The sequence below is a fragment of the Orcinus orca genome, chromosome 9 (genome assembly GCF_937001465.1).
Source record: "Orcinus orca chromosome 9, mOrcOrc1.1, whole genome shotgun sequence".
In the NCBI taxonomy this organism is placed as follows: Eukaryota; Metazoa; Chordata; class Mammalia; order Artiodactyla; family Delphinidae; genus Orcinus; species Orcinus orca.
In genome coordinates, this window is record NC_064567.1 from 5,513,523 (window position 1) to 5,538,633 (window position 25,111).

General features: G+C 54.8%; 1 protein-coding gene and 1 long non-coding RNA gene across 8 annotated transcripts in view; one reads left to right on the top strand and one right to left on the bottom strand.

The window, feature by feature from the left end:
• Window positions 1-25,111, top strand: part of PRKAG2 (protein kinase AMP-activated non-catalytic subunit gamma 2) — a 277,321-nt gene that overhangs the window by 132,761 nt on the left and 119,449 nt on the right. The gene's annotated exons all lie outside the window — the stretch shown is intronic.
• The window catches only part of LOC125965488 (uncharacterized), a 176,801-nt gene continuing 163,319 nt past the window's right edge, over window positions 11,630-25,111 (bottom strand). The window contains exon 2 of the long non-coding RNA XR_007479405.1: window positions 11,630-11,907. This is a non-coding gene — a long non-coding RNA (uncharacterized LOC125965488). The remainder of the gene's footprint in view (window positions 11,908-25,111) is intronic.

Below are 25,111 nucleotides of genomic sequence, written 5' to 3' on the forward strand. Positions count from 1 at the left end.
GAATGAGAAATGAGCTTGAACCGTGGAGTGGTCGGGACCAATAGTGCAGGAAGTGGCCTCCTGTGCCCCGGCCAAGGGCAGGCAGGGGCATTAGGGAGCCTTGGATGTGGCCGTTCCTAGGGAGACCTCCCCTCTGCTCCAGTGGAACTCTCGCTGCCCGGGAGCCACACACGATGGCAGTCAGTGATATATACCCACTCCTTTTTTTGTTTTTTTCATTTTTCTTATTGTCATAAAACATCCATAACATAAAACGTGCCGTTTTAACCATCTTTAAGTGTCTGGTTCAGTGACATTAAGCACATTCACGTTGTTGTGCAGCCGTCGCCGCCATCCACCTCCAGAATTTTCTCGTCTTGTAAAGCTGAGACTCTGTCCCCAGTTACACAACAGCTCCCATTCCCCCTCTCCCAGCTCCCACCGTTCTACACTCTGTCTCTGTGCATTTGACTGTTCTATAAGCTCATGTAAGCGGATCGTACCGTATTTGTACTCTCGTGACTGGTGTAGCACGTGTCAGAACGTCCCTCCTTTTTAAGACTGAATAATATTCCATTGTTACGTAGCTGCCACGTTCGCTTACGCATCCATCTGTCGTGGCCCTGGTCTCTGTCCGCCTAGATGGGCAGTGATGGGCCCTGTTCCTCTCATGCTGGACCAGACTCACGCGCTCGCTTCACGTGGGGTGAAATGAGCGGCCCCACTGCTGCCGGGCCCTCCCGGGGCTGTGTGTGCGCCCACAACAGAGAGGGCCTCATGCCTCCCCTGCTGCGTGATGAAGAGGTGCTGAGGGTCTAGGGGCCTCCTCTGAGGTGCTGCTGGGTGTCGGCCCCCCGAGGGGGTCTGTGGAGGAGGACACCTGCAGCGTGATTGAGGGACAGCAAGCACCCCCAAGGGCCCTCGTCTGATTTTCTCAAGGTGCACGCTTTAGGTCCTGGCATCATCCTCTGTTACATCGTCCCTCCCAGAGGCCTCTGTGCCTCTTCAGCCTGCGCAAATCAGCACCAACACCTGAGCAGGAGTTAGCTTGTCACACAGAGCAGTGGTGATGAGTGAGGAGTAGTTACTTGGGGTTAGGAAATGTGTCTGGATACTGGGCCGGGGAGGTGGTCTGAGGGCACCAGACCTCTTAGAAGTTCTTAGAAGAGATGGTAGAGAAGCCGGGAGGGCTTCCAGGAGGAGGCAGCGGGCCTTGGAGACATGCCTGGCCTTCTTCACGAGTCGGTGAGGGCCAGCCCTGCCACCTGAGGGGTCTGGAGGGTTTTCCTGGGCCAGGGACTCCGAACAGCACAGCCCACGGGGGGGTCACCTCTTTCTCGGGTGCAGTGTCCGCAGGAGCAGGGCAGAGCTGACTCGCTGTGGAGACCCTCCTGGGCTTGCCAAGATGATTAAGAAGGGCTCTGGGGGCTTTCCTGGTGGCGCAGTGGTTGAGAGTCCGCCTGCCGATGCAGGGGACGCGGGTTCGTGCCCCGGTCCGGGAAGATCCCACATGCCGTGGAGCGGCTGGGCCCGTGAGCCATGGCCGCTGAGCCTGCGCGTCCGGAGCCTGTGCTCCGCAACGGGAGAGGCCACAACAGTGACAGGCCCTCGTACTGCAAAAAAAAAAAAAAAAAAAAAAAAAAGGCTTTGGGGCCAGAAAGGCCAACAGTTTTATTTGGTTGGGTTGGCTGAAACATGGACCCTATAGAGGAGGGTCTCCAAAGGCTTAGGGAGATTGGAAAGTTGGCCTAGATTCCCATATAAGTCCTGCTCTCTCTCTCTCTCTCACACACACACACACCTGGGATGGTCCAGAGGACACACCCCTGTCACCAAGATGGTGACCAACAGTTTGTGAGGGACGCTCCTTGATCAGCTCTGTGGTCGCTCTCATCCGAGGTCAGAGATGACAGTGGGAACCGCAGCCACTGCTCTGGGAATCCTAAACGCAGCGGGGATCGCTGGATCCTGGGCGGCAGGGCCGTGTGGCGACACTTAATCCCCGGAGACGAGACCGGCGTGGTTACCACGAGGGACAGCAGTGTCAAAGCAGCAGTAAACGGGCCGACTCCGGCGGACCGATGGCTGGTTGATCACGGCAGTCCTGGAGGTGAGGTAGATGGAGGCCTCAATTCTTACTTGAAAATCAAGGACGAGTTCCAGTGCAAGTGAACCAAAGCCTAACTCGAATCAGAGCATCACGGCCCCTCAGTTAATCCCGAGGTTTGAGCCAGTTTACAAACGCAGAGCCCCTTGAACGAAGGGGAGGACGGGTCGCCTTGAGAAAGGACCCCAGGATACTGCCGAAACTGTCCACTACTAACCTTTCTCCCAGCCTTCCCTGAAGCTGCCTGTGGCCTTTACCAGGGTGAATGCATTGGCAAAAAGGTAATAATTAGACTCTTCAGAGATGAGTGTACACTGACTCTGAGCTGACACCAACCTCTGGAGACCCAGAGTGTTGCTGCGGTGCCCCCGCCCCGGCAGGAGCTTAGGGAAGGGGACGGGGCTGGTGACTCCAGCAGAGAATTTCTCCAGCTCCCTGGGTGGAGGGCGAAAGTCTCCCGTCTGCAGACCTCAGTTTCCCCATTTCTGGAGGCTGAGACCTGAGGGGGGGGGAGGGGGGAGAAGGGAGGAGATGGGGCCAGGGCTGTTAGAGGCTGAGAAGTGGGAGCTGGTTAGAGGGTTCAAAGGCATTTGGGGAAGTGAGGAATGTCCTGTAATCAGAACCTGCAGCCCGTGTCTATCTAATCGGGTTGGGTGTGTGTTAGCAGCACGTCCAGAATAAGAAAGTGCTGGATGATATGACAGCCCATGAGCCGGGACTGGTGTTGAGCTGCTGGCTGACGGGGGACCCAAAGTGCCCGCTCTCCGTCCCCCACCCTCGCCAGCACAGAACCCCGAGAGCGTCTGTCCCTCCCCACCAGAACCTTGCTGGTTTCAGGAGAACGGACGAATTCTACCTCCCCCGGGCCGCCGGCAGGGAGAGGCTACAAGTGACTGGGAATAGATGCTTGTCCTAGGCAGGTGTGATGTCCAGGGCAGGAAAGGAGCCCTGGTGTCTGGGGAGGGAAAGACTGGTCAGGGTGGAGCAGAAGAAGGAGGAATTTTCAAACAGTCCTACCACCTTTGCAGCCCCACCCAGCGCAGGTCTTCCAGGCCCCGCAAGCCACATGTAGGGAGCAGCATTTAGCTTTGCTCCGAGAGGACTCATGCGAAGGACAGTCATGGGGTGCCCCTGGCCAGGATACACAGTCTTTGTGCTACATCCACAGGGGATTATAGATCTCAGAGCAGAAGGAATCTGAAAGGCCCTCATCCCAGCCTCCTGCTCTCAAGTGGGTGCAGCATCCTTGCACCTGTTTTGCAAATGAGGCACCTGGGGCCCAGATTATTTGCACAACACCAAGTAGCTAAATATACCGGGAGTTCCCAGATCAACTTCAATCCCTAGAATAATATTGTTTTGTTGAAATACATATGCAGTTGAATAGGTAATGCTCGTGCGTGCATGTGTAAACATTCAAAAAGTATAAAAAAGGTAATGGTAAAAAGTAAGCATTCTTCCCTGCTGGACCACAGCCTCCCAGTTTCTCTGCACAGAGGCAACAGTTCAGAGACAGTCTATGCACTGACAAGCTTTTTATGTTTTTGTATCATACCGTCCTCCTGTTCTACAACTTGGTTTTGAACCCCTTGGCATGCTGGCAATCACTTCCTGGTGGCACATCGGGAGGTGCCCTGTTCCTTTCTGTGGCTGTACGTTGCTCCACTGTGTACCGAGCCAGTCCTCCATCAGTGGAGCTGCTCTCCATCCTTTGCTGTAAAAAAAATGCTGCAACAGATACTGCTGTACGTAGTTGTGTGTGCATGTGTGTAAATGTATCTGTGATGTAAACTCCTAGGAGTAAAATCGTCAGGTCAAAGAGCACATGTATTCCTAGTGTGACAGCTTTTGCGGAATTGCCCTCCATGGAGGTTGTACAGTATACTCTCTAAAAGAGGATGTTCCCCGACATCTCACCACACACTGTGATCAAAGCCTTTTGATCTTTGTTGTGTGGTGGTTTCAGAACTGAGCGACGGGATAGATAACCTTGGTGCTAGAATAGGGGCAGACATGTGGGCGTGAGGACACCACGCATTGATTCGGAGCCCACCCCTCTCCTTGATCCATGGGTTTCCGGGTATCACAGCAGAGATGCCCCTCCCTGTCCCGTGATAGCTCCTTGGGCTACTAAAATATTTCCACACGTGTTGCCCCACAGATCTGCGCGGTGCCCCCCAACAAAGGAGGTAGGGGCAGGGATTCTGTCTCTTGATTTTTACTGGAAACACCACAGTCCCCAAAACACCATGAGCTGAAGCGCCCCCAGGCAGTGCCGCCAATGTCAAGGGCAGGCGCAGGAGGCCGCCCACCTGCCCACCGCTCAAGCACACTGCAGCCTGATGGCATCCTCGCAACAGTAGCTGCTATCACCGCTCCCTGTGATTTTCCCGAAGGCGATGGAAGCCGAGGGCTGCTGGAAAACTCCACAACCCAGAGTTGGCTGGCTCAGCCCTCACCCGCATCCTCCACTGTACTTTAACCCATGCTGCTGGCCGCCCCCACTGCTCTGCCCCCGTCTGCATGCTCGGGGGTGTGGGCAGCACCCAGGTGATTCTGCCTGAGTCACTCCACCCCCCTTGGGACGTCTCCTGCCCCCCTCTCCACCCTTTGCGTGCCTCCAGGCCACCTATGGTGCTCCTGTAAGAGGGTTTACTGTAAGGTGTCCTCGTCACCAGCGCCCTCCTCTGTGCCCCCCCCCCCCGCTCGCCTGCAAGGTCTCCACGTCTTCAGCCCTGAGACCCTCCCACAAACCGTTTGTGGAAGAGATAAATGAAGGGCTCTAGGAAATGCACCCTGCTCTGGATCCACATCCTTTGTCCTCCAACTCGGGTTCAAGGAACTTGAGGAACTCTGGAGATTTCAGTATTTCTACTCTGTTCCATGGAATGTGACCGTACACCAACGAGATCCCATGTCCCCTCTGGTTACATCCTTCATCTCAGTGTCCCCCTGAGACCTCAGGCCACTCAGCCCCACCTGGCCTCCCCTTCATGTGTCCCACCGGGCCTGATGCCCAAAGTTTCTACTCTAAAAAAAATGTATATGTGTGTGTGTGTGTGTGTGTGTGTGTGTGTGTGTGTGTGTGTGTGTATATATATATATACACACACACATATATATAATTTGAGATATAATTCACGTACCACATAACTCATTCATTTAAAGTGTACGATTCAGTGGTTTTTAGTGTATGATTTTTGCATAAACACACCTTAAGTTGAAAATATCAAAAGTCGAAATGCATTTAATACCCCTAACTTACCGCACATCGCAGCTTAGCCCAGCCCACCTTAAATGCCCTCAGAGCGCTCACATGAGCCTACAGGTGGGCAAAGCCCTCTAACACAAAGCCTATCTTATGATAGAGTGTTGACTAGCTTGTGTAATTTACTGGACACTGTACTGAAGGTGAAAAGCAGCGTGGCCTTCTGGGTCCAGAGCGGCTGTCTGTCTGTCACGGTTTCCCCTGGTGATCCCGGGGCTGCCTGGGAGCTGCGGCTGCCGCCCTGCACCACCACAGAGGATCGGACCGCGTATCACTGCCCAGGAAAAGAGCAAAATTCAAACTTTGAAGTACAGTTTCTGCTGAATTCGTATCGCTTTCACACCATCATAAAGTCAAAAAATCGTCAATCAAACCATCGTAAGGCAGGGGACCGTCTATATTCACAGTCACGCGTCTAGCACCGCAATCCATCTTAGAACATTTTCATCACCCCACGAGGAAACCCTGTACCCCTTAGCCATCACCCACTCCCGCAGCCCTGAGCAACCACAAATGTCTTTTCTGTTTCCATGGATTTGCCTGTTCTTGTCATTTCAGGGAACCATTCTCTATGTGGCCTCAGTGACTGCCTTCTTTCACTCAGCATCATGGTTTTCAAACTTTCCACTCTTTCCCCAAGGCCAGCTGACAGGGTGGGACCGATCAAGGTTGGGGTATGACCAGCTAATGTCCCTGAACTTAGCTCCACAGGAGGAAGGGCGCCAGGGAAACCAGAGTATTAAACGGCAGCGAAGTGAGGGGGAGACATCTTTGCTCTGCTGTCTTGGTCAGATCTGAGTCCACATTGGTTGTATCAGAATCTGGGGGATACAAGAGATAACCAACTAATAAAAATAGGTATTAAAAGCTTGCTGTGCTCCAGGCACTAGGCCTAACCGTAGGAGATGTGCCCCCAGGATTTTGCAACGTAGGTAATATTAACATGCAGGACACAGCAGCCAGCTCCCCACCAAGTGCTCCAGCCAGCGCTGGAGGAATTCTGTGAGGACAACAGCTGGGAAGGAGTAGTCAGGGGAGGCTGCAAGGGGGAGGTGGCCTGTGAGCTGGGCCCTGAAGGGCACAGGGCTGGTTGGCAGAGGAGGGGAAGAATTCAGAGCCGAGGTATGTGTGGTGTTTGTACAGGGTTGCCGTGGAGACCAGGGAGACAGGAGCCACAGGGGAAAGGTTGGGCCGGACAACATCTACGAGAGCAATTGAAAGGAAACACCATCGCTTATAGATGTGTGAGGGGGCACCGGCCCGTGGTGGTGAATGCTCCACGTCTGTCCACCCCACACAAACTCCACTTGTACTTGGAGCTTAGAGACGCCCACCCTGCTGTGCCCAGGCCTCCAGGGCAGAAGGTTCTGGATGCCCCCCTATGGTCACGGTGCCAGCAGCCGGCGGGACGTGGAGCGTGCAGCATGGTGGCAGCACCGCCCCTGCGGGAGCTGGCGGTCACCCTGGGTCCCCGGACGGGAGTGCTCTCGGGAAACAGGTCCAAGGTCACCTCCAGCCACATGGCCACACAGCGTCTCTCCGCTGGCCTCTGGTGCCGGCCCTTTCTTCGGTTGGAGCTCAGTCCTAAATGGAAAGCAGACCCTGAAAGAGACGAGAGGGCGGAGGGGGCAGGAAGGGGGCATTTCTGAGCCGTGGAGAGGGGAGCGGGCCAATGCGAGAGATGGCAGCTCTGCAGGAGGGGGTGCTGCTTGGGTGTGAGGTGGGACAGGCCAGCGTCTAGGGCTCCATACTGCTCCCAGCAGGGACGGGGCGGGGGGCGCAGGAAGCCCGGGAAGGGGACTGGGAATGGGCGGACCCGGGGGTGGTGAGGGCCCCGTCCTGTGGGCACACAGGGACACATGCCCGCCTAGGCTGCCACCCCTGCCCGAACACTTTAACGACCTGGGCATCTTCCAGACGCTCTGTAGGCTGTTCGTTCTCCACCCAGTTCACGTGCCTGGTGTGGTATGTTTCCAGTTGTGTTCCTTTAATGATTGGATCCCATGCCCAGAACAAAAAAACCAGATACCACTTCTCTTACTCTGGAAAACAGGGACCGAGACTTGGAGGCAGGCTTTTAATTCGGAAGGTGACCCCAGCAAGCAGGGAGGGAGGAGGAAGAGGGAGGGGCCGCGTAAGTGCATTACCAAGGTTACCAGGTGGGTCCAGGCCTGCTGAAGATCACCCCTGGGGGTGTTAACACCTCTGTGCTTCAGGGCTGGGCTCAGCTGTGGACTGAATGGGCACTGGTGGCTTCAGGGGGGCCCTGTCCACACGGGGGACTGTCCGCTACAGGTGCCCTGGAATCACAGGTGGCTGGGGAGTGAGCCCTGGGTCCACAAGCCCTGCCTCACCAGGAGAGACAGTGCCGGGGCCCCCTCTATCTCCCTCTGCCCTTCTCTGCCGGTCTCTGTCACCTTTGTCCCCCTCTGGACCGGGTTCCTGGACCTTTCTTACCAGTGCACATCTCCTAGAGCTTGACAGAACTTTGTTTTAAAAGCAGACACTCTGAATGTGCGACTTCAGGGTGTCAAGGTCTGTTCTGAGTTATCTATTTTAAGAAAATTGATTTCCACAAATAGCAGAAAGGACACACACACAAAGCTTTAGCTCCTGCAGACCAGACTCCTCAGCCAGCACCATCGCCTCACTCCGGAAGGCCCGTGGTGTCGGTCTATTAGACAGAATCTCCTGCTTAGGGCACGCGTGGGCTACAAGCGACAGAAAGCCTAACTCAGACAGGCTTGAACAATAACAGAACCCGGGTAGGAAGTGGAGCCTCGGTGTGCTGTGAGGGGCAGATGTCAGGGTGGAATTCAGCGTTGAGTGACCTCCCAGGAAGGATAAAGGGAGGAAGCAGGGGCGGGCAGGGACAGCCCTGGGCTGGACGCAGCTCCGACACTGGGGACCGAGGGGACGGGAGGATGGGTAGTGAGAGCCCCAGACAGCTGCCCATTTCAGAGGAGGCTCCGGCCAGGTAGACGGGCATTGCTGCTTCAAGCGCCACGTCCCCTCCCACAGGATCAGCCTGCCCTCGCTCCACACCAGTCGTGGCCGTGGCCGTGGCCGGGAGCACGGCCTCGGGGTGGAGGGGAGCGAGGGGTGTGCTCTCCAGCAGGAGGCCTGAGCGGTGCATCTTCCTGCCCAACGTGGCAGCTCGTGCAAGGCGCTAGGCCGGGCCGGGCCGAGCCTGGGGACGGGCTGCAGGGTTCTCTCCGGCCTGGGGAGCTTTGCCGTCTGGCACTGACTCTGCTTGCATCGTTCAGCTCCTCAGAAGATACACGTGGTCTCTGGGCAACGGTGGGCAGGGGCGACATTTCAGGCACTTCCCTCCATACCCTGCATTTCCCAAGTTTCAGGGCCTTATGCTTAACAGGGCCTCCGGGACTAGTTGTTGAGGGAGAGAGCAGGAATCCGCTGTGATTGAGAAACCCCTGGTCACCTGGCAGGCTCGGAGCTCTGAGCCACGAAGGCAGAGGGCAACAGGCAGCCCTTTCAGACTCACGAGGCTGATGCGGAAAAGAGAGAGGACGCAAGTTCTTAAACAGAAAGGGGTGGGGGATCTGAGCCAGCCCGCGCTCAGATCTGGTGAACGAGAACTGGAAAATCCCACTGGGAAGTCAGCCTTGGACTCCACGGAAGGGGGTCCCATTGGGTCTGGTATCAGTTGGAGCTCCTAGCCACAGGCCTAGAAATGAGTTCTAGCTTGTTTAAGTGGACCCCCCCAAGGTGTATTAAAGGGTATTGAGGAGCTCACAGAGTCCCCAGGATGCACAGAACCGGGCTGGGTATTCCCAAGACGTGCCCAAAGTCCAGAGCAAGGACACTGGACTCCCACACAGCGCTGGACGTGGACACCACGACCCCGTGCCAGGCCCTGCACATGCCAGCAGGACTTTTGCACTGCTATGGACTGAATTGTGCCCCCCACCCCGCTCCAACTTCATATGTTGAAGCTCTAACCTTTAATGTAACTGTATTTGAAGATAAGGCTTTTAGGAGATAATTAAGGTTAAATGAGGTCAGAGCAGGGAAACCTAATCCCATAGGATTGGTGGCCTTATAACAAGAGAAAGAGAGAGAGATTTCTCTCAGCAGAACTTGACCATGTTGGTACCTTGATCTTGGACTTCCCAGCCTCAGGGAAGTGGGAGAATAAATTTCTGTTGTTTACTCCACGCAGTCTATGGTGTTGTGTTGTGGCAGCCCGAGCAGACTAAGACAGCCGCCCATCTCTGGAAACCAGGGGACCCTGCTCTGCACCTACTTCTGTGCAGCAGGTGCTGAGTCTGGCCCAGGACGTCCACCCATCAGTCTAGGTCCCATGGGGGCTTGCCGTCGCAGCCCCTGGGGGGCTGGGAAAGTGAGTCTTTGAGCCCCTCTCCCATTCTAGATCCCAAGCATAGCGAAGATTTGACAGATGTTGGGTGGGCAGAAGAACTGACAAAGCCCTCACAACATCAGGACAGTGCACTTGAGGGAGATCTCCAGAAAGGTTGGGACCAGCTGCCAGGAGACATCGCCCATGTGGTCATACTCCTTGGTAAGACACCAAGTCTCAGGATGGGTGATGAGCTTTGTAGGCTAAAAAAAACACCCCACTATTTTCAGCACACCAAGAACAGATCTATTTCTTGGTTCATAAAAACTACCCAGAGCTAAGGTTTTCTCACCTCCGTGGCACAGATAATGGGCACGTGTGTGGACCAGCATACGTACACCAGCGCTCTACCAGCTGGGCGACACAGGGAACCAGTCCAACAGCTGCAGGGGGATTGCGAGGACGATCTGGAGCGGGGCCGAAGCCCGGCCACCCTTCCCGTAGACCGTGTGTGGAACGGTGTTTGTAACTTCCTGCTCTGTGCCCTTGGATGACCGTTTTCCCACTATTCTCTTCTCTTGGAGTTTCTCCAAAAAGGTTCTTCTTATTAAATTAGAGTAAACTCTTATTTCTGTCTCCCTGCAGGTGACAACAGGGCAACCTTGTTCCTTCTTTTGTTTCCCCAGATTCTTACGGGGCAAGTCACTGCTGCTCTGGCTTACTGCCAACACCTATTTCTAGAAAAGGTTACAGAGGCTAAAGGTGTAACCACTGTCCCTCCCCACACCCCGAACCCCACCCGGCTCAGTATGTGCCCTCACCTGCCCCATAGAAGTGCACATCTTTGAGTCAGTTGCTTGCCTCAGATCTACATGTTTTCTGAAGTGTTTAGAAACTGTTTTCCTTAGAGGAATTCATACCACTAGCTGATAAAATTTTATTAATCTCTGTGCCTTGCAAAATGGATTTCTGTGGAGCCACATTAGAGTCTTGGTGATGCCTAAGCCTCAGTTTCCACATCAGCATAATGGGAAACACGCCCCCCCATCTGCCTTTGTTAAGTGATTATTATGCACCTGTTATGTGCAGGACTGGGCTGCATTCAGGTTGTGCTTGGTGGGCTCTGGTGGTGTGAGCCCTGAGCTGATGAGACCAGGGCTGGTGGGTTCAGTCCCCATCTGGACAAGGTGGGCTTGCTCTGCCCAGCCCCCTGCTTCTCTAATGAACGCCCCGGCACACAAAGGGGGCTGGAATGACATGGCATTCTTACCAGACGAAGGTCTCTATCCATTCCCTTGGCAAACGTACTCAATGTCTAACAGTAAACGCTTCCACACGAATCTTCCTGTGATCTCTGAGTTAAAGGACAAGAGAACCGTGGGTTTAGTGTCACGTCTGACCCCTGGGGGTTAATATCAACCTGGCTTGTGTGGTGTTTGTTTCTCTGTTGGTCAGTGGCCCTAAACAGACATGCATACGGCTCTACCTTGGCCCCAAGACATGGCTGGGCTCGTGGATTTGGATGAAGCTCTCCCTTGGAAGCCCTTGCAAAATCTCCATCTTGGTGTCCATTTTCCTTGGCGCTTGGAAGCCAAACATAAGCGAAGAATGTTAATAACAGCATTGGGTGTTTAATGAGCATTTACTGTATGTCAGGCACTTTTCTTACACTGTCTTCTTTACTCCGCACAACGCCACTCTAATATCTATATTCAGATGGAGACATGAACTGAGAAAAAAGAGACTTATTCAAGTTACTCGGCTAGTAAATGGCAGAGCAGGGACCCAAGGCCAGGATTCTCTACCCACACCGGTAAACCCTTCTCTGTCAATGAGAATCCTCTAGGGGACAGATGGGGAAAAGTACAGATTCTTGAACTTGACCCCCTAAACTGTGATATACTTGGTCTGGGGTGGGGTCCAGGAGTTTGCTTTTTTTTAAATGAATTTATTTATTTATTTATTTATTTTGGGCTGCATTGTGTCTTCGTTGCTGCTCTCAGGCTTTCTCTAGTTGCAGCGAGAGGGGGCTACTCGTACTTGCAGTGCACGGGCTTCTCATTGTGGTGGCTTCTCTTGTGGAGCACGGGCTCTAGGCGCACGGGCTTCAGTAGTTGTGGCGTAGTTGTGGCACGCGGGCTCTAGAGTTCAGGCTCAGTAGTTGTGGCGCACGGGCTTAGTTGCTCTGCAGCACGTGGGATCTTCCCGGACCAGAGCTCGAACCCGTGTCCCCTGCATTGCAGGCGGATTCTTAACCGCCACACCACCAGGGAAGTCCCAGGAGTTTGCATTTTTGACAAGACTTCTAAGTAATTCCAATGCAGGTGTTGGAGTGACGACACTTACATACCGTCTTCATGAGTTGGTAGTTGTTGACAGTGGGTGATGGGAAAGTGGAATGTCATGATTCTGTTCTACTTGTCAATGGGTTTAAATTTTCATACCAAAAAGTAAAAAAAAAATTGAACTGCACACATGCAAGAGACCTGGCAACACGTCCTTTAAAAAACTGCTAATTCACAGTCTGGCTTGCAAGCCAGAGATGTGTCCTGAGAGACCAGAATTAAAGGATCAAGGCTGCCTTGGTAAGGGAGGGATCTGAGCAAAAGGCAAGAAAGTCCGCGATTCTCTCCACTCCCAGAAGACAGTTTAAGGCATGTAGATTTGCAAACTAGCCTATCTGGTTTCTGAAATGTCAGATTCAGAACTCTTTCTTCACTGACACCCCGCCCCCAATCCTTCTGGGATTTCTGCACTTGAGTCTTCCTTCTCCAGGTTCAACATATTTTGTTATCCTGCCTTGATTTAAATATCCGGCCACAGAAAGGAGAAATTGGAAACCTCTTCAGCGCCAGAGGAAGGTCTATTCAGCAGGGCGGAGAGTGTTTGTAGAGGGAACACCCAAAGCAGCTTGCTCTCCCTCCCCCATGGCCTGAACACAAGGGCAGCCCATAAATACAGTTTGCTTTTGGGAATCTGCTGAAAATACCCTGTACCCAGATGAGTGATGGAAAATGTAAACGCAAGTGGAACGGATTTGCAGGGTACAGCATTTTTCTTCTCTGAATCATCAAGCTGTGTGTAAACCTCCACAAAAGATAAAGATTGAGGTAGGAGAACCTTGTCACACCTTCTGTTGGCAGTTGGACACCAGCTGAGCGGGTGGTTGACCCAAGTCCCATTTTTGGTGACAGGAGCCTGATTTCCCCCGGGCTCCCCTCCTGCAGCCGGCAGCCCTGGGAACCATCTCCTGAGTCAGGCCAGCGGGCACCTCCCACCCGCCAGCCTCAGATTGTGGTAGGAAGACACAGAGGTAACGGAGCACCTCATGAACAGTTTTGCTGAGGGTAAGCCTAGATGCCAGTAGTTACTAGAATTCTGAGCTCATTAATTAGGCCTGTCTTTAAAAAAAAAAAAGAAGAAGAACATTCATCCTGCTTTCCCTTCACAATGTTGGACGGTAGTTGGCTACATGGAGAGCATGAGGAGAAAAGCAATTTGAGCTCTGGAGCCAGGCAGTCCTGGGTTCAAGTCCAGCTCAGCCCAGTGACCTTGACTGAATAACTCCATCTCTTCCTACTGTGGTATCCCAACTTTACAGTGGAGGCAGCTCCGTGCTCTGTGACAGGTGATGGCGGGAGTCATGTCCCAGGTTGTCTGTGGGGCCTTGCCAAGGTCACGCTCTGTACATTGTCCCTCCACGCCCTTTCCCCACCCATTTAGGGTGTGGTGAGAGTTTTCTTGCTTAATATGACCCCGTTCACTGTCGGGGCCTCCCGTGCCCTTGGGCCACTGCTGCCCTGAGCCTGGGCTTTGCATTACCCCCTGGCCAGCCCGCCTGGAGCCCTGTGTTGCCCTGGGCCTGGGTCACTGGCTGGCCTTGTCTAACCTGGCTCCTGGTCAGGTGCTCGGTCCTCTGTGTGCCCTGCATTTCCCACCGCGGGGGCTCGGGAACCTCTTCCAGGGCCCGACCCAGCCCTTGGGCTCCCAGGGCACAGGCTGGCAGGGTTGGGTGGGGTGCTTCTGTGCTGTTCACCTCTCAGCATCCCCACCGAGAAGAGAGCATTTGGCCTTTGTGTTTCCGCTGCTCTCCCCCCAAGGCAACGGCCGCATCAGCCCTCCACCTCCTCCAGCCTTGGGGATCCTCGGGAGGCTGGCGTGCAAGCAGGGGAAGCACGAGTGAGTTTCTCAGAAGGTCACTCAATGGTCCCACAAAGCAATGGGGGCTTCTCCAGCCGCTGGTCAGGATGAGGGACCCTGGAAATGTGGCAGCGGCACTACCCCCGCTACGCTGCCCCGCGATGCCTACCGACGACCCCCAAGGATGGCCCCATCAGGGTCGAGCAGACACTGCTGTTACTCCCCGGACATAGCCCCTCCAGCCTGGGCAGAGTCTGAGAGAGGGGGACTGGGTTCCAGGGACATGACCCTGTTTTTACCCAGGTGCGTGAGCTTGTCCTCTGACCGACACTCGGCGTTCTGGGTGAGTGAACAACTCTTGGTCCCTCCCTGAGTTTCACCTGGTGAAACAGAGTGCTTGCAGGGCTGGAGCTCCCTGGGCGGCTGCAGGTGGCAGGGACCTTGTTCGCGCGTATCCTGAGGCAGAGGCAGGGTTGGGCCTAACAGCCGCATCCTCCCTGTAGGTAGACACCTCTGGAGTGTGTATTCAAGCGCCCTTCTCCTTGCGGTCCTGGCCCAGAGGCCAGGGGAACCACAGTGGCCTCAGGGTCAGGTCTGAGCAGTATAAGCAAAGCCAGAGCATGTTCTGGAGGCAGCCTGCAGGGACATCGGCCTGAGCTGCTGTCGCTGCCACAGCTAACGCTCCCGCCAAGCAGGTTTGCATCTTTCTTGTGAATGCATATCTTGGAAGCAAGTGGGGAAGGCTTCAGCCAATGACATTATAAAACCAGTTTGCCTTCCAGGGTGCATCTGAGCGAAGCAGATCGCTGGCGGTTGCACACACTCTGGCCCCCGTTTTCCCCTTGGTGTCCTCCTGGACTCACCTTTACAGTTTATCAGTGTCCCTCATGGGACGATGCTCTGACCCTTTCAGGACCTGTTTCATGGCCTGGGGGTGCTAGTGAAGGAGACATTTGGAGGATCTCACTGGATAAAGGCAGTGCAAGGGGGGAGCCTGACTTCCAGGTCCAGGGCCGTGAACAGGTTTTCCGGCTCCCTCACCTCTAACTACTCATTCCCTCCCACAAGGAAGCCTTGGTTTCTCCTTTGGTGCCCCGGGGCCAAGAGGCATAGAGGCCAGGGGCTCAGAGCCCGGACTCTGGGGCCAGACGGCATGAGTTCACCGCAGCTCTGACTCTCCCCAGCTTGGTGCCTCGGGAAAGTCATGTGATCTCCCGGTACTTCCTCATCTCTCAGGGGCCACAAAGCCTCCCTCAAGGGGTGTGGTGAGATTCAATCAGCTACTGTTTGTAGATCGCCCCAAACAATGCCTGATACAGAATAGCCGCTTAACACAAGGGCTGGGGAACATGCGCTTTCTCATCCGTGAGTTTTTAAAAGAACTGATGCTTGCCCTTCCACTAAAGCATTCTAATCGCGTCTTTCTAGGATACCATCCCTGAGCGTCCAGGCAGCACCCCCGCACACTCTCGGGAGCCTTCTTTGCATGCCTTGGCAACACCACTGTGGGTGGCCGAGGCTCAGCCTGCACTGGCCTGGGTCTCCCGCAGACAGCTTCCCTCCAGCGTCCTGGGGGCCCCTCTCATACACTGCAGCCAGGACACCGGCTAGGACAGGCCAGGTGGCAGCCTTGTGGCAAGAGCAAATGCTCCACACAAGCCCAAGGACTCCGGCTGCACCAGGCACCCTGTGGCATCACAACCCGCCGTCACAGCTGGGGCTGCAGGAAGGCAGGGGGCCCAGGGTGTGACTGCCGGGGAGCTGGCTAAGTCACGCCCTGTCCCTGGTCCCCTACTGATAGCATAGGTCATTTTCAGTGCTTTGTAGTTTGCTCTGTCGTTTGTGTCCCTGGGCGTCACTGGGAAGGCCTTAATTGGCTTGGAGAAATGGGGCCTTTGACACGGCTTGGTGGTTGAAGCTGCCTGTGAGCAGGGGCTCCCCTTGTCAGATCCAAACCCATTTGAGCTGGTTTTCCCTCTGATGGGGAGCTGCAGCCCCGGGTCACACTGACACTGGCTAAATAGTTTGGTATTGCACCTTTCACTCCAAGGCAAGATGCCGTCTGTTTCTGACCTGCCTGACAGGGCAGTTCCACAGACCTTGTTTCATCTTTACCCTGACCAGCAGGGCTCAGGAAGACCCAGGCTCCAAGCCTGAAGTCCTGCCTCCAGTGGCCCTGATCCTGGCAGTCAGGGGGCACAGCCCCAAGCTGGTGTGTGCAGCTGTCCAGTAAAGAGGCAATAGGAGAGGTGGCGTTGGAGGCCAGCCCTGTCCCTGAGACCCCTGTGGGCCTGAAGCTGACTTAGAGCACGCCCCAGGAGAGCAGACAGACCTGCGGCCCTTGCTTTAACCCGGGATGGGCCCCAGAGCCTGGGCACTCAGACAGAGGTGGACGTTCACCCAAAGTCTTAGAAGCCCCCGGAGGGCCTCAGGGAGCTGATCTTTTGGACCACAGGATTGGTTTCTTTCTGGGCCCTTGTAAACACTGACTGCCCTGACTCTCACACCCGCTTCTCTGCAAAGTCCCGCTTTCCCTTCCTGGGCCTGCAGCTGCTCAGCTGCTGGGCACAGCCTTGTGCCACGTCCCCTTACGTAAGAAGGCAAGTGAAGAGCTGGCCTGACGGGGACACGTGCCTCCTAAGTCAGGCTCCCAGGTCGGCCGAGCTTAGGAGTCGGGGACAACATCCCCCTCCATCCCTGCCGGACAGAGAGACATGGCCTCAGCCAGGGAGGTCACGGCGCAGCATGATAAAGCCGCCAAAACAACCTTTTGTGTATCCATAACATCGCATTAGGTACCCGTGTGCACCGACCCAGCCCCCTCACCGCCCGTCTCCCTAAGGAGTGTCTGTCGGGCACAGCTCGGCTGCAGCGGGAACGCACCCGACGGTCCCCAGGGCCAGCGCTGCGCGATGGACGGTGTTGGCAGGGGACGTGCTCTGTGTTCAGTCTGCTGGGCTAATCCTGTTTGGGGCTTAGTGCTCGACAACAACTTTACCAGCAGGATTAACTTCTGATTCTTGTACATCTGTTTGTGTGTGTGTGTGTGTGTGTGTGTGTGTGTGTGTTTTATGACCAGACTGAGAAAAGGGAACAAACGCAATCATTTGGGCCCTTCTCTTATCAGCAGGAATGAGAAGGAAACCTGACATCCTGCTTGGACTCTGATACCAGCAGCTTGATAAGAGAACATTTCATCATGTATTTCAGATGGCCCGGGGCCTCTGCTCGGGGCAGCTGAAAGTACATCCCAGTTGCCTTTACGTTTTATCAGAACCTTGAGAAATTCTCATTAACCTGCTCATCATTAGAAATGAGTTTGGCATTTGGCTGGTCAATTCAGTGGTGTATCTTACAGTAGATAGTATCTGATACTCAAAAAAAAAAAAAAAAACCCTCGTTCAGCTCAGGGTTCTTTGTTTCCTGTTGCTGAGGCTGCCAGGGATAGGACTGTTGAGTACTAACTGGACGTGCTGTGTCCGCTGAGTCCTAGGTTCGGGGGTTGGTCAGACTTGGGTTCAAAACCTGGTCCCCACCACTCCGCAGCCTTACTCCTACAGTGCTTTTCTGACCAGTAACATCCCTCCCCGCGCCCCCAAGCCTTGGCATCCACAGAGGGATAAATACCTCCCTCACCATGGTGCTGGGCTCCCTTAGACGAGACGTGTAGCCCAGCACAATAATGCGGGGGTTCCACAAATGCTCCACTGCTAGTCTCCTCCCCTCTTTTCCTCTCCTGTGAGATTTTTCTGCTGAATACAAACCTCAGATAAAGGCAAGCAGCACCCTCCAGAGAAAGCGTGCATGCCTTTTGTGAACACGTGCATGGACGTTCAGATGGCATCGTCTGTATTAGTCCCAATGGAGAAACTCCCCAGATGCCCACAGCAGTCGAAATCATAAATACACTGCAGTAAGCTCACACGATGGAACGTTCTGTAGCAATGTGAAGAAACAGTCTACAGCCACGTGCAGCAAGTATGGTAAACCTCACAAATAATACGAGCGAGAGGAGCCTGACGTAAAAGAATATGAAACACGAAACAGGCAAGACTCGTATATGATGTTAGAATCATGATTATCTTCAGCGGTGGGTGGTGCCTCTGAGGGGCTTCTGGGACCTGGTGCCATTCTGTTCCTTAACTGAGAGCTGCTTCCACGGATGCACTCACTTTGTGCAAATTCATCCAGTCGTAGTTAGTTAGTTAGTTAGTTAGTTAGTTAGTTTTGGCTGCGTTGGGTCTTCATTGCTGCATGTGGGCTTTCTCTAGTTGTGGCGAGCGGGGGCCACTCTTCGCTGCGGTGCATGGGCTTCTTATTGCGGTGGCTTCTCTTGTTCCAGAGCACAGCCTCTAGGTGCGCGGGCTTCAGTAGTTGTGGCACGCAGGCTCAGTAGTTGTGGCACGCAGGCTCAGTAGTTGTGGCGCGCGGGCTCTAGAGCGCAGGCTCAGTAGTTGTGGCGCACGGGCTTAGTTGCTCCGCAGCATGTGGGATCTTCCCGGACCAGGGCTTGAACCCGTGTCCCCTGCATTGGCAGGCGGATTCTTAACCACTGTGCCACCAGGGAAGTCCCGAAAACGTTTTTTAAAACCACGAGTAGCAAGGTGATATGAGAGGAGGAATGCTATCGAGTTCATTTCATCAGTAATACAGACAAAGGAGAGTGGGGGAGCCGTCAACTCCTGGGGCTGGAGCTTGGGAGCAGAATTGCTGCTGTCCAGGCTGGTCCAGATGCTAGCGGGTTGAGAACACTGATTTATTTGCCCATTGGTAAAATAAGTTGGAAACACACCGGAGAAGCAGCGGGGGAGTTCTGCAAACAGATTTTCTTGCTTAGAGCAGCTGCAGAGGGTTATTCATCATGGCAGAGAAGAGCCACTTTTTCCCTTTCCCTTCTGTGCCTCTGGTACCCACTGATGAGTGAGTCAAAGAACTTGAAATGGCATTAAAGAAGGTTGAGCTGCTCTCAGCGATTGTGAGAGACTGGAAGGGAGGGCAGGGTGGGTGGGGGTCTTTCTGCCCAGGGTTCCCTTTCTCTTTGGGCAAACTGGTGCATGCTTCACTGGAGGGAGAAAACAGATCCAGGGAGAAATGAGCGGTGCCCAGGACGCGTAAGGATGCTTGGAGGCAAAACTGTGCCATTGGCAGCTGGACATCCGCTTTACTTTGTTCCAGTTCTCCGGCTGTAACCTCCAGCTTCTGGCCTTGGGGGCTCATCTGCAGTCCTGAACTTGAGGCCCTCCCAGGATACCTCTGGTCTCTGGTCTCCCCCGCTTACCATCATCCCACCCCCCCCCAATCACATCGCTCATCCTTCACACGATCACAATTAATTCATGCTACTGTCTTATCCAATCATTTAGATATTTTAACTTGGGGTTCTTGGGACTGTGAATGCTCCATCCTGAGGACTAAGTTATTAGCAGGTGATTGTTAAAGTTCAGAGTTGCATTTGTCTGTGCACAGAATGGATGTGGCGTGCCCTTGATGGGCTTACTAGCGGATGAGGAGAGAAATCAAACCTACATAAGAGATAAGTTAGATGGGAACACAACTGGCGAGCCTTCAGGAATGGGCTCGTTGTGTGGATCTGGCTCTCGGGTTCAGGGTGGACCTGCACCCCAGCCTGTCCCCTGTCAGCAGTGATGAAGACTCTGGCTGAAATGTCAAGGTCTACTTTCTCACATCAGGGAGGAGAGCCAATGAGTGCCTTTGAATGTCCCTTTGACAGTGCGGGAGGGGGAGTGGTCTCCCTCCCTTTTGAAGGACAGGGACCAGGGATATTGGGAATGTGGAAGACGAGCTCGGGCTAAGCCAACAAAAGTTGACTTTTTCTGAAAATTGAACTGTTAATCATTGTGTCTTTCTTATTAGAAAGGCATGTTGTAGAACAACACTGTCCAGTAGAACTTTGTGCAAAATGAAGTGTTCTATGTCTGTGCTGTCCAATATGGTAGCCACTGGCCGCCACAAGTATGGACAGTGCACCTGTTCCTGGGGTTGCTGTAAGAAAGCACCACAAACCGGGTGGCTTAAAGCAACGGGAGTTTGTCTCTCATGGTTCTGGAGGCTGGAAGTCTAAAATCAAGGTGTCAGAAGGTCGGCTCCTATTATAGGCTCTGAGGGAGAATCTTCCAGGCCTGTGTCCCAACGTCTGGCACTTGTTGGTGTTCCTTGGCTTGCACTGCCTCATTCCCACCTACGCCTCCATCCTCACGTGGCATCCTCCCCTGCGTATCTGTATCCAGATTGCCCCCTTCCTATAAGGACACCAGTCATATTGGATTAGGGCCCAGCCTAATGACCTCATTTTAACTTGATTATCTCTGTAAGGACCATAGGGTCCCCATAAGGTCACAGTCACAGGTTTTGGGGGCTTAGAACTTCAACGTATCCTTTTGGGGGACACAGTTCAACCCATAGCAGCAATGAGGAACTGAACATTTGACTTTATTTAATTTTAAATGTAAACATCCACCCGTGGCTAGTGACTGGCTCCTGGGCAGCCCAGCTGCAGACTCTGGAGGGAGAATTTGGATAATTCCGCATTTTGGTTCAGAGCCACCCTTGGCCCAGCGACCGCTCCAGCGGGTGTCACCTGCTGGCTCCAGTGAGGCTTCTTCCCTGGGCAGCAGCCCCCGAGGGCTGGGAGAGGGGAAGGGGCCCGACTAATCCGTGACCCATGAGGATGCCACGAGCCGGCACTCTGAGGGGCGATGCCAGCTGCTGTTCCTCAGACCCGCATACCGAGCCGGGGTCTCAAAATCCAAGCTCCACGAGGACGGGGACACTCCTCTTGTGCCCATTGTCTCCAGCACCCGGAACTGAGCCTACCCTTGACGATGCTTAATTCACTCAGTTTAAAAGATTGGGGTGCCAGAGAGAGGGCTGCTAAAAGTCCCCTCCCATTCTCCTTTGGGGGAAAGAAAATATTTTGCAATGACTTATTCAATGACCTCTTTCCTACTAAATATTAAGACAGAGGCCACGTCGCACCGAACTGCATTGTAAGGTATCAGTGGGACTATTTTATGCATCTCAGATGCAGCAGACTATCGACAGTCACGGCAATCTCCTTCTGGGGCTTCCTGTTTTTGCAGTTTGCGGGCAGTACTTTGTGACAGATGATGGCAGGCGACCACTATCCCCCTTCACCACCCTCTTGCTTCCCTCCCCCCACCTCCCCCAATTTATCTAATCGTCATCGTTGGCAAAGACCAGCCTCGTCTAAGAGCCTCGTCCAAGAGCCTCGTCCAAGAGCCATGCCCTCGCCGTGCCTATAGCACTGCTGTGTTTGCTGTGTACCAGCCTCCTTATCTTACCTTACTTTCATTTATTTATGAATACCTTTTCTTTTTCCAAAAAGGATTTATGCATACTTAATCATATTCTTGCCCTGGGGCTTTAATAGGCTCGTACATTTCTTTCTGTCTCCTCAGCCCGACCCATTATCCCAAGCACAGGCTCTCTGGCTCGCGCCTTTTTATCCCCGTCCAGACACTTCGCTGTGCAGTAGGTGCCCAGTGAGTACTTAACCATCTCATTGATGGATTATTTCAAAGCAGGAATACCCTGACAGGCCCCTTTGCCGTGTCTTAACTGAAAAATAAACATCTGCAGCGGGAAGGGGGGAAGCTCTTTATACCGGCCTCCTTCATGCTAAAGGCTGCCGGGACAATGAAAGGGAAATGTTTCTCCCCCGAGGGGGAGGGAGGGGATCAGGGTCAGAGAAAAAGGGGTGGCCTCAGATATCATCAGTGTGTTTAGGGGTACTGCTCAGGGTTGCTGGGAAGGCTGCTGACTTGGAGGTTGTTTCCTTCTAACTGAAACTCTACCATTTAAGCTTGGTAGTCAGTGCACTAGAGTGTGACCGGCTACAGGACCTTCCACAGAAGTGGGTTTTCCCAGGGACACAGACTGCGTCTCTGGGTGCCCGGGGCAGGTAGGGGAGAGGCCAAGCTCCAGACATCAGAGGCCTTCTCCCTCAGAGACAGGAATTCGCTTGGGTTCGCCTCCCTTTGCACCCCGCCTTCTCTATCCTGGTGCCCCTGGGCCTTTGTGTCTTGGAGGTGGAAAGGCCAGGCAGAGAGGGCGTCCAGTTTGGTGCTACTTCGGTGGCTCTGAGGTTCTGACCCGTCAGGACCTGACATCTGCCTTGGCCCGCCTGTCCCCTGGGTCCGGTCCTTGCTTTGCTAATGTTGGGGGCGGGGGCAGTGCCTGGACTTGTTTGGGTCCCACTGACCCAGGTGTGATGGACCGCCTGCCCCACGGCCCCTCTTGCATCCGGCAGCTCCCCGAGGGCAGGTGCCTTTTTCTTCTCTCTCACCAAGAATCTGGAGCCCAGAGGGAGGGGCTGGGCCTGCAGGGGGCAGCCAGCCGGGGCTCCAGGAGGCCTGGAGAAGAAGGCTGCCCTGGATCGGTGCTCACCGCGCTCCACGGCCGGGCACCGAGCTGGGCGGCTCTCGGGCCCTCTGTGGCCGGAGGACTAGCGAGCTTGGCCCGGAGCGGCCTGCTCCTGCCTCTTCCCTTCCCCTTTGGCTGCCCCTTTGCCCAGCCTTTCCTCCCAGCCGCGTTCACTTCTCGCTGACTTGAAAGGAGAGGGAGGTTTGTTCCAGCCCTGCCCGCACTGGGATCTGCAACCTGCTTTTCCGACTGGGGGTTTAAAACCTAAGACCCTGCATTTTTTAAAGTTTGATGCTGATGGGTGGGCGGTCGAGGGGGAGCCTTTTGTAAGCTTTCATAACGGGGGGTGATGGTTTTCAGTACTTAGGCAGGAAAAAGACATGCTTGTTCTGAGTCAGAGGAGGAATGATGACATTCGGAGCTGTATGACGCCCGGCAGGAGGCCAGGCCTGCAGACCAGTGACCGCAGCAGTGAAGAAGGCCTCGCCTTGTCCCCCCAGAGCCCCCCCGCGTCCCCACCTGCCCAGGTCACCAGAGCAGCCACTTGGCCACGTCCACATAAGGTCCCACGGCATCATGCTGTCCCAGAGCCCGGCGGGGGGACCCTGCTGCCTCTCCGACCCTGCAGGTTACCACACGTGGCACTGAGGAGGCCCCAGGCAGGATGTAGTTTTCTCTGAAAGCACTATTAGCTGTGTCTGAGGCTTGTCAGAGCCACACTCTGAATGGTAAAGAGCAAGGGGAAGAGGAGGAGGGTGGAGGGTGGAGGGTGGGGGAGGGGAGGGTGGGGGAGGGGGGATTTGGGGACTGAAAGAGAGCAAAGGCCTGGCAGCCCTGGCAGGGGCTGGGAGGAAACCCTGATATGAGGCCAGACTCCTGGGCTTTCAGGGGCGCGCTGGGGACTCTAGCAGGCCAGGCTGGGCCCTGGTGCCGACATCAAGCCCACGCCCTCCGGCCCCTGAAGGGCTGGCGTCGAGTGTGCACAGGGTGGGGACCACCTCCTCCGCCAGATGAACCCCCGACTCTGTTGAGGCTGGCGGCTGCAATGCCTGTGGTTTCCATCTGTGTCCAGCGGACCAAAGCCTCCATGTGGGCCCACTCTGAAGGTCTGCATGCTGGGCTGAGGGCTAGGCCAGAGCCCAGGCTTGCAGCTTCCGCTCCGGCCACCATGAAGAGAACAGCTTCCAGCACGCTTTGGGAGCTAAGCTAGCCTGTTCCCAGCGGAGGTATCCCATTCAAGAGTTCAAGTTTGGGGCTTCCCTGGTGGCTCAGTGGTTGGGGGTCCGCCTGCCGATGCAGGGGACGCGGGTTCGTGCCCCGGTCCGGGAAGATCCCACATGCCGCGGAGCGGCTGGGCCCGTGAGCCATGGCCGCTGAGCCTGCGCGTCCGGAGCCTGTGCTCCGCGACGGGAGAGGCCACGGCGGTGGGAGGCCCGCGTACCGCAAAAAAAAAAAAAAAAAAAAAAAAAAAGAGTTCAGGTTTGATCCGTCCATTCCACTGATGGCTAAACTGAACCTCAGGTTACACAGGAGCAGCCTTATGGGCAACAGAGCTGGAGTTGGCGCTGAAGCTTTTGCGGAACGAGTTGAAAGAGGGCTGGGGCTGTGTTTCCCATCAGTGTATTCAAAGCCCCCGGCACAGCGTCCAGCTCGATGCTGGCCCTCAGAGCCCCGCGTGAACACGTTCATGCGCGAACCCACAGAAGGACCTGTAACCCACGCCTGCTGGGAAGGGCTTGTCCTCGCTGGGAGTCGCTCGACTAATTCACACTGGGGCATCTGCCTTATCCTCCCCAGGAAGCTGGCAGGTGTTTTCTCAGATGGCTTTCTCGGGGAAAGGAAGGCAGACGAGCACCGAAGGGGACGGTCCTCATGACTCCGTGGTCACGTCAGAGGGCGCAGGGTAAGCCGTGACATGGAAGAACAGGTGACCAGCGCTTTAATTTACACAGCACGGAGCCATCGGACTGGGCGCAGCTGCAGCCTCCGTGCCCAGGGGACACACCCCCCACCCTCCCTCCCCCGGTTATGTCACCGCAGTAGCCTCAGCGGGTGTCATGTAAACGTCACATGACCTTGGCAGGGCTGCCCAGCTAGCACCTCGGAAGCTTGGCTGCAGGAGGCCAGGACCGTCTGGCGCCTCCCTGGCCTCCCCCCCACTGCCAGCCTGATGACCCATTCCTGGTCCTGTGACCATGGCAGGGCCTCACATGCACCCAGGGCCTGGAAGAAGGACAGCCCTCGTGTGGGTTAAGACAGGCAGATTCTGACAGCAGGGACAGTGGGGACGTCCCCACAGGGTCTTTAGGGATGGTGTGTGCATCACACACCCTGACCCCCTGTTCCGGGCCCTTCGCATCCTGCGTGAGGGGTGCGTGGAAGCCGGGCTATGGGGCTACAAGGAGGCTGCTGCCACCACAGGAAAGGGCTGTCGGAGACCTAGGAGGAGAAACAGAGCAATAACAAAGCAATAGCAAAGCTGGGAGGGACTTTGAAAAGAAAGCACTCTGGGTCTGGCCATGCACCAGAATCTTATTCAGCCTTAAAAAGGAATAAATTCTGACCGCTGCGACGACATGGAAGAATCCTGAGAGCATTACGCTCAGTGAAAGAAACCAGCAAGAAAGGACAAGCGCTAGGTGATCCCACTTGCATGAGGGACTAGAGGAGTCACGTTCACAGAAACGGAAAGTAGATGGTGGGTGTCAGGCCCGGGGAGTGGAGCAGGGAGACAGTGTTTCATGGGGACAGAGTTTCAGTTCTGGGAGACGAAAAAGTGGTTAAGAGTCCGCACTCCCACTGCAGGGGGCGCAGGTTCGATCTCTGGTCGGGGAACTAAGGTCCCGCATGCCTTTCGGTGCAGCCAATAAAAAAAAAAAAGAAAAAAAAAAAG